Raw genomic sequence first — 8002 nt, 5'->3', positions numbered from 1 at the left:
CCAACTCTCGAAGCATCACAATACACGGTATATGAACCTGAAGCTGATGACAAAACTAACACTGGAGCTGTGGTCAAGGCAGTCTTGAGCTTATGAAAGCTCGCCTCACACTCATCCGACCACCTGAATGGAGCACCCTTTTGAGTCAATTTGGTCAAGGGTGATGCGATCGATGAAAATACCTGAACGAACCTACGGTAATAACCCGCCAAACCAAGAAAGCTACGAATCTCTATGGCTGAGGACGGTCTGGGCCAACTCTAAACCGCTTCTATCTTCTTCGGATCAACCTGAATACCCTCATTGGACACCACGTGCCCCAAGAAAGCCACTGAACTGAGACAAAACTCACATTTGGAGAACTTTGCATAAAGCTTCTCCTCCCTCAACCGCTGCAATACAACTCTCAAATGCTCGACGTGCTCCTCCTGACTGCACGAGTACACCAGAATATCATCAATGAATACAATGACAAACAAGTCGAGATAAGGCCGAAACACGTTGTTCATCAAATGCATGAACGCTGCTGGGGCATTGGTCAGCCTAAAAGACATCACAAGGAACTCATAATGACCATATCAGGTCCTGAAAGTTGTATTAAGAATATCCGAGTCCCTGATCTTCAGTTGGTGATACCCTGAACGGAGATCAATCTTGTAGAACACTCTCGCTCCCTGAAGCTGGTCAAATAAATCATCGATACGAGGCAAGGGATAGTTGTTCTTAATTATGACTTTGTTCAACTGCCTGTAATAAATGCATATCCTCATCGTGCCATCCTTTTTCCTCACAAATAGGACAGGCTCAACCCAAGGCGACACACTAGGCCGAATAAACCCCTTATCAAGGAGTTCCTAAAGCTGCTCCTTCAACTCTGCTGGTGCCATACGATACGGTGGAATAGAAATGGGCTGAGTGCCCGGCACCAAATCAATACCAAAGTCAATATCCCTATCTGGTGGCATGCCCGACAGGTCTGCAGGAATATATCAGGGAAGTCCCTCACTACCGGGATCGAATCAATGGTAGGAGTCTCTGCACTGACATCCCTCACAAAAGCTAAGTATGAAAGACAACCTTTCCTAACTATCCGCTGGGCCTTCAGAAATGAAATCACCCTACTGGGAACAAAATCAGTCGAACCTCGCCACTCGATCCGTGGCACACCCGGCATAGCTAATGTCACTGTCTTAGCATGACAGTCCAAAATAGCACGACACGGAGATAACCAATCCATGCCCAATATCACATCAAAGTCAACCATAGGAAGCAACGAAGGTCCACTCGGGTCTCCAAACCACCAATAGTCACCACACACGACCGATATATGCAGTACACAACAATAGTATCGCCCACCGGAGTAGATACACGAATAGATGAAACAAGAGACTCACGGGGCGTATCCAAATAACGAGCAAAATATGATAACACATATGAAAAAGTGGAACCAGGATCAAATAACAAAGAGGCATCTCGGTGGTAGACTGAGACAATACCTGTAATCACAGCATCTGAAGCAATAACATCGGGTCTAGCTGGGAGTGCATAGAAATGGGCCTGACCACCACTTGATCGACCTCCTCCTCTGGGGCGACCCTTAGCTGACTGTCCTCCATCCCTAGCTGGCTGGGTGGGTGGTGAAGTAACTGGTGCTGAAGTCGAGGGCTGACTCCTCTACTGAGATGAACCCCCAAGACGACGAGGACACTGTCTCCACATATGCCCCAACTCTTCACACTCATAACAACCTCCTGGTGCTGGAGACGGGGACTGAAGGGAACCCCTAGCATCGGGGTAACTAGCAGAAGAACCTGGGATAGAAGAGCCCTGAACTGATGGAGCATGGGACGAACTCTGGGCTGGAAGGGCATTGAGTGAGGAATGACCCTGATGAGATTATGAGAACCATGGCCCGATGATGCCCCACGATAACCTGGGCGAGCTCACTGAGCATACCTGAATGGACGGCCTCTGCCGTGCTTAAATTGACCTCCGTGATGAGTGCCACTGAATCCACCCTGACCACGAGGCCTCTTAGCCTCCCTCTCAACCCTCTCCTGACCATGAACCATCTCAATCTGACGAGATGTGTCAACAACCTCATCAAAGGTAGCACCAGATACTCTCTCTCTGGTCATAAGCAACCGGAGCTGAAAATCGAGGCCATCTATAAACCTCCTGATCCTCTCTCGATCTGTGGGAACCAACCAGACCGCATGACGAGCCAACTTGGTGAACCGCATCTCATACTGTGTAACGGATCTGTCATCCTAGCGAAGCTGCTCGAATTGCCTGCGCAGCTCCTCTCGAAGAGACTCAGGTACAAACTTCTCCAGAAAGAGAACAGAGAACTGCTGCCAAGAAAGGGGCACTGCGCCAACCGGCCTACGCCTCTCGTGAGCCTCCCACCAACTAAGTGCAGCCCCTGAGAACTGGAAAGTAGTGAATGAGACCCCACTGGTCTCCAGAATACCCGCGGTCCGAAGCATCCTCTGACACTTATCCAAGAAACCCTGGGCGTCCTCGCCCTCTGCACCACTGAAAGTCGGAGGCTGAAGTCTCCCAAACCTCTCCAATCTGCGCCGCTCGTCCTCTGGCATAACAAGAGCTACATAGTCCTGAGCAGCTGCAACCGGCTGGGCTGGAGGTGCCCCCGGTGTCTGAAGTCCCTGCACGACCTGCTCAGGTGTGCGAGCGGCGGGAGTCTGAGTGCCTCCCCTGGCTTGAGAAGTAGCTGCGACTGTAGTAACTAAGACCTCCTGAGCTAGGCCAGTGCACACTAATAGAATCTGGGCCAGGGCCTCCTAAAGGCCTGGGATAACAATAGGCACAGCCAGTGCCTGAGCTGGTACTGCTGGAGCATTCGCAACTGGGACCTGATCCTGAACTAGGGCGGCTGGTGGATCTGCAGGTGCTTCCCTAGCTGTTGTGCGGGCTACACCCCTGCCCCTAACACGGCCTCGACCGCGTCCTCAGCCTCTAGCGGCCCCAACTGGTGGTACTGGTGGTCGTCCATCCTGACCGGTAGCACGTGTCCTCACCATCTGTGAAAGAATAGAATAACAGAAGTTTAGTACTAGAATCAACAGATTCGCACGACAGGAAGTCAAGAATGTGAAGTTTTTCCTAAAGGTTCTGCAGCCTCCCGAGGATAAGTACAGACATCTCCGTACCGATCTGCGAGACTCTACTAAACTTGATCATGACTCGTGAGACCTATGTAACCTAGGCTCTGATACCAAGTTGTCACGACCCTAAAACTGACCCGGTCGTGATGGTGCCTATCGTGAAACTAGGCCAGCCTACACAAACCCAAGACCAACCAGAAAATCATAAGAAGTCATTTTCGAGCCATTAATTAACAAAAATCACACAATAAAAGTTTAAATGAGCAGTGCGGAAATACAACACAAGCCGGACCTCGGGGCGTCACCAGTCATGAGCAACTACAAACACATCTAAGAACAAGCAAGGCTAACATAGTCCGAAAATAAAATACTAAGACAATCTGAGTAAGATAAGAAGGAGAAGTGCAGGGCTGCGAACGCCAAACAGCTACCTAGCCAACTCCGGAGACCTGCTGGAAGACTGATCAGCACTCACTATCGCGTCCCGAGACTCCTGCATCTGCACACAAGGTGCAGAGAGTAATGTGAGTACGCCAATCAGTAAGTAATAAAAGTAAAAGCAGTTGAGCAGTAAGAAAACAGGTAATTCCACGTCACAGCACTACAGCAAAACAGTATATGTCCAGAACAATACAAAAAATCAATTAACTCGTAAAAACAACTCAGTTCAGTAAAACCTTTTTAAAACATATTTCAATAGTTTCGACAAGTGGTAAAACAGTGAGATAAATGATAGAAACGTAAACAGCCCCTCGAGCAAAACATGTAGCATAAACCGCCCCTCGGGCCAAATATCAACAGAACTAGCCCCTCGGGCTACCTCACAGTCACTCGTAGTCAGCCCCTCGGGCAACAATATGGATCAACAACAGTCCTTCGGGCTACATCACATCACTCACACTGGGTACCCTCGCTCACTAGGGGTGTTCAGATTCCAGAGGGGCTCCTACAGCCCAAGCGCTATAACAAGCCATCTCGTGGCATAATAAATCAAGGCCTCCGCCTCTCATATCACAACTCAGTAAAATATGCTGCGGCGCGCAATCCGATCCCATAATGTCCTCACAGCACAGGCCCTCGGCCTCAATCAGTTAAAAATCTCTCAAGCCACTCGGGCAACAGTGAAACAGAATGCTCAGCCCAAATTATCATTTAAAATATCAAAGCGGAGTAAATACGACTGAGTTATGATATCAGTAAAATACAGCATGACTGAATACAGATATTAAGTCAAAACAGTGAGGAATAGTAGTGAAAAGCCCCATAAGGGTCCAAAACAGTTGGCACGAGGCCCAAATATGGCATTCCGCCCAAAACTTTGCAATACTTTCCAAAACACAATGATATCAAATAGTTTTCAATCAAATACGCGATTTAACCGTCGTACTGGACAGACCAAGTCACGATCCCCAACGGTGCACGATCCCACGCTCGTCATCTAGCGTGTGCGTCACCTCAAAGTATCACAACGATGTAAAATCCGGGGTTTCATACCCTCAAGACAACATTTACAATCATTACTTACCTCAATCCGGTCCAAACTCTAGCCTGCGATGCCTTTGCCTCTCAAATCGGCCTCCAAATGCTCCGAATCTAACCAAAACCAGATTCATGCCGTCAATATAAGCTAAAGGAACAAAGCCCACGTGAAAATATTCAAATTACATCAAAAACCCCGAAATTGGCCAAACCCGACCCCCGGGCCCACGTCTAGGATTTCGATAAAAATCACATCACTAGAATCCTTATTCACCCACGAGTCTATAAATACCAAGAACATCAAAATCGGACTCCAAATGGCTCCTCAAATCCCCAATGGAAACTCTCCAATACCAGGCCCTAATTCTTCAATTTTTAACCCTTAATTTCCAATAATTTCAAGCCTAATCAGTAAGATAATGCCATAGAATCGAGTATTAGGTTCAAAAATCTTACCTCCAAGCGTTATCCCTTGAATACCTCTTCAATTCCTCTCAAAAAGCTCTCAATCTGTCTCAAAAATGGTGGAACAAGGCTGAAAATCGTGAAGGAAGGCTTATATAGTTTCTGCCCAGGCATTTCCGCACCTGCGGCCCCAAACACGCACCTGCGGTCCAAAAGGTCGCACCTGCGGAAGTCACTTATCCGCCCAAAACCGCATCTGCGGTCAGTTACCCGCACCTGTGCTCACCTCACCGCATCTGCGGCTAGGCTCCAGCTGATCAAAGACCGCTTTTGTGACCTCCTGTACGCATCTGCGACATCGCACCTGCGGAACCCAATCCGCAGGTGCGGAAACAACAGAAGCAGAAAATTCTGCAACAACACTCCAAGTCAACTTTTCGACAACCACCCAAATCCATCCCGAGGATCCCAGGACCTCAACCAAAAATACGAACAAGTCACATATCATCATCCAAATTCATACCAACCCTCGGAACACTCAAAACAATACCAAAACATCAAAACACCCTCGGATTCAAGCCTAAGGATTCCAAAACTTCCGAATTCCGCCATCGATCAAAAAGTCTATCAAACCTCATCCGAATGACCTGAAATTTCGCACACACGTCAAAAATGACACAACGGACCTACTCCATTTTCTGGAATTCCATTCCGACCCCGATATCAAAATTTCCACTATCAACCGAAAAACGCCAAAATTTTAATTTCTCCAATTCAAGCCTAAATCTGTCACGGATCTCCAAAATACATTCCGATCACGCTCCTAAGTCCCAAATCACCTAACGAAGCTATCCGAACCATAAAAACCAAATTTCGAGATCATTTACTCTCAAGTCAACTTCCGGTTGACTTTTTCAACTAAAAGGCCAACTTAACAGACTAAGTGTCTCATTCCTCTGCGAAACCACTCTGAACCCAAACTAACCAACACGATGCGATGAAATACAGCTGAACAACACATAAAAAACAGAAATGGGGGAAACAGAGCGGTAACTCATGAAACGACCGGCCGGGTCGTTACAATGAGTCATAGAATTGTACTAAAATATTCAATAACCAAGATAATAAAATCGCATAAAGAAAATTACTAATTAATATGCGATAATAAAAATTAACATAATCTAAAAAAACCTATATAGGTCATGCTACAATAAGTACAACGAATAAGTACTGTAAGTTACACAACTAAGTAATAAGAAAAAGATAAACTAGGTTATGCATTTTTATTATAAACCAATGCAAAATTAAAAAATAGATATCCAACACTATTGTCATTCCTAGTATTGAATTGGATTTTCTTTACTAGTAGTAGTATTATGAACTTTATTTGACGTACTACCATTATTGGCTGCAAAATTTATTGAACCATTCAAGAATGTTAAGTCCAAACTTTAAATTATACGTTTAAAGATAAAATTGTGAACAAGTTTAAGAAATATTTATAAATTATATTACAATAAATATTTTGTGTATAAAATATTTTTAAAAATTGTATAAATGTAATGTCGGGTTAGTTTGGTTTCGGTTTGATTTTTTTTAGTTAAAAACCAAACCAATTATGGTTAGGTTTTTTTCCAATACCAAATCAAATCAAACCAAACCACAATCGAATTTTTTTTTTCGGTTTGATACGGTTTATCAGTTTTCTTTGTAAACCCCTAGTAACAACCATTCAAACAAGCTGATGCGTGTAGTATTTTCATTTTGTGTAAAACAATTACTCCAGAATTGAAGAATGATGCACTTATATAAAGAACAAAAAGGAAAAATACACACATATATATTTTAAGAAGAGTCCTTAAATGGTAAGTAATAGAAGTGACTAATTCAACTTGTTTCTATCAATTGAGAAATTTCGCAATGCCTTCCACCACATTATTGATCCCAAACTGGAGAAGTTCAGATGTGGTCCATTTTTTCATATTTTTGGCACGTATTGGTTGCTCAAAATTTCTGTTCACCTATTATTGCTTGGATATTTTCACTTGGATATATCATCATATCAATAATTGACATGCAATTGCAAACATGATTCGAATTCGATAAAGAGTGAGACATCTTCATAATCTTCTTTACACTAAGACTATTTGAAGTCTACAAGTTGCTCACGCACCTAAAGGTGTAACTTAATAATTAATGAAGTGAGCGAAAATTATTAAATTTCAGGGTTCAAATTCAATAAAAACGACATAAAATGTTTAGTGATTTTTTCCATTTGCTTAAACTTTGTGGATGGAGTTACTTGATACCTATAATGGGGTTTTTTACAAATGGTCATATAATTATAGTGGTTTTCCACTAAAGTCATATAACTTTGTTTTCTCACACAAAAGTCATATGAATATGACTTTTTTTCCACTAAAGTCATATAACTTTGTTTTCTCACATAAAAGTCATATAAATATGACTTTTTTCCACTAAAGTCATATAACTTTGTTTTCTCACACAAAAATCATATAACTATGAATTTTTTTCCACTAAAGTCATATAATTTTGTCTTTTTACACAAAAATCATATAACTATGATTTTGTTTTACCAAAATCATATAATTATATTTTCTCACACAAAAATCATAAAACTTTTACTAACTCACACAAAAATCATAGTGATCGAAAAATATAATTTTTCATTAGTATTTTCTTATTTTGTAGATTTTAATTTTCTTATTGTCAGCATAATAAATAATAATCCAACTAAAATAGGAATGACTCAATCCGACCTGGTTCACCCGACCTAATACTCATATATATAAATTAAAATAGTACTAAAAGCGAATAGTAAATCCTTCGAAACATGATACTATTGTTTATTTTTCTTTTCGAGATTTTTATTCAAATTTATAGCATTTTTATTTCAAGCGTTCTCTAAATATACCTTTTATTTATTTATTTTTTTCTCAGAAATATATATATATATATATATATATATA

This window comes from Nicotiana attenuata, unplaced genomic scaffold (genome assembly GCF_001879085.1).
Source record: "Nicotiana attenuata strain UT unplaced genomic scaffold, NIATTr2, whole genome shotgun sequence".
NCBI lineage: Eukaryota > Viridiplantae > Streptophyta > Magnoliopsida > Solanales > Solanaceae > Nicotiana > Nicotiana attenuata.
This window is presented reverse-complemented; position numbering follows the sequence as displayed.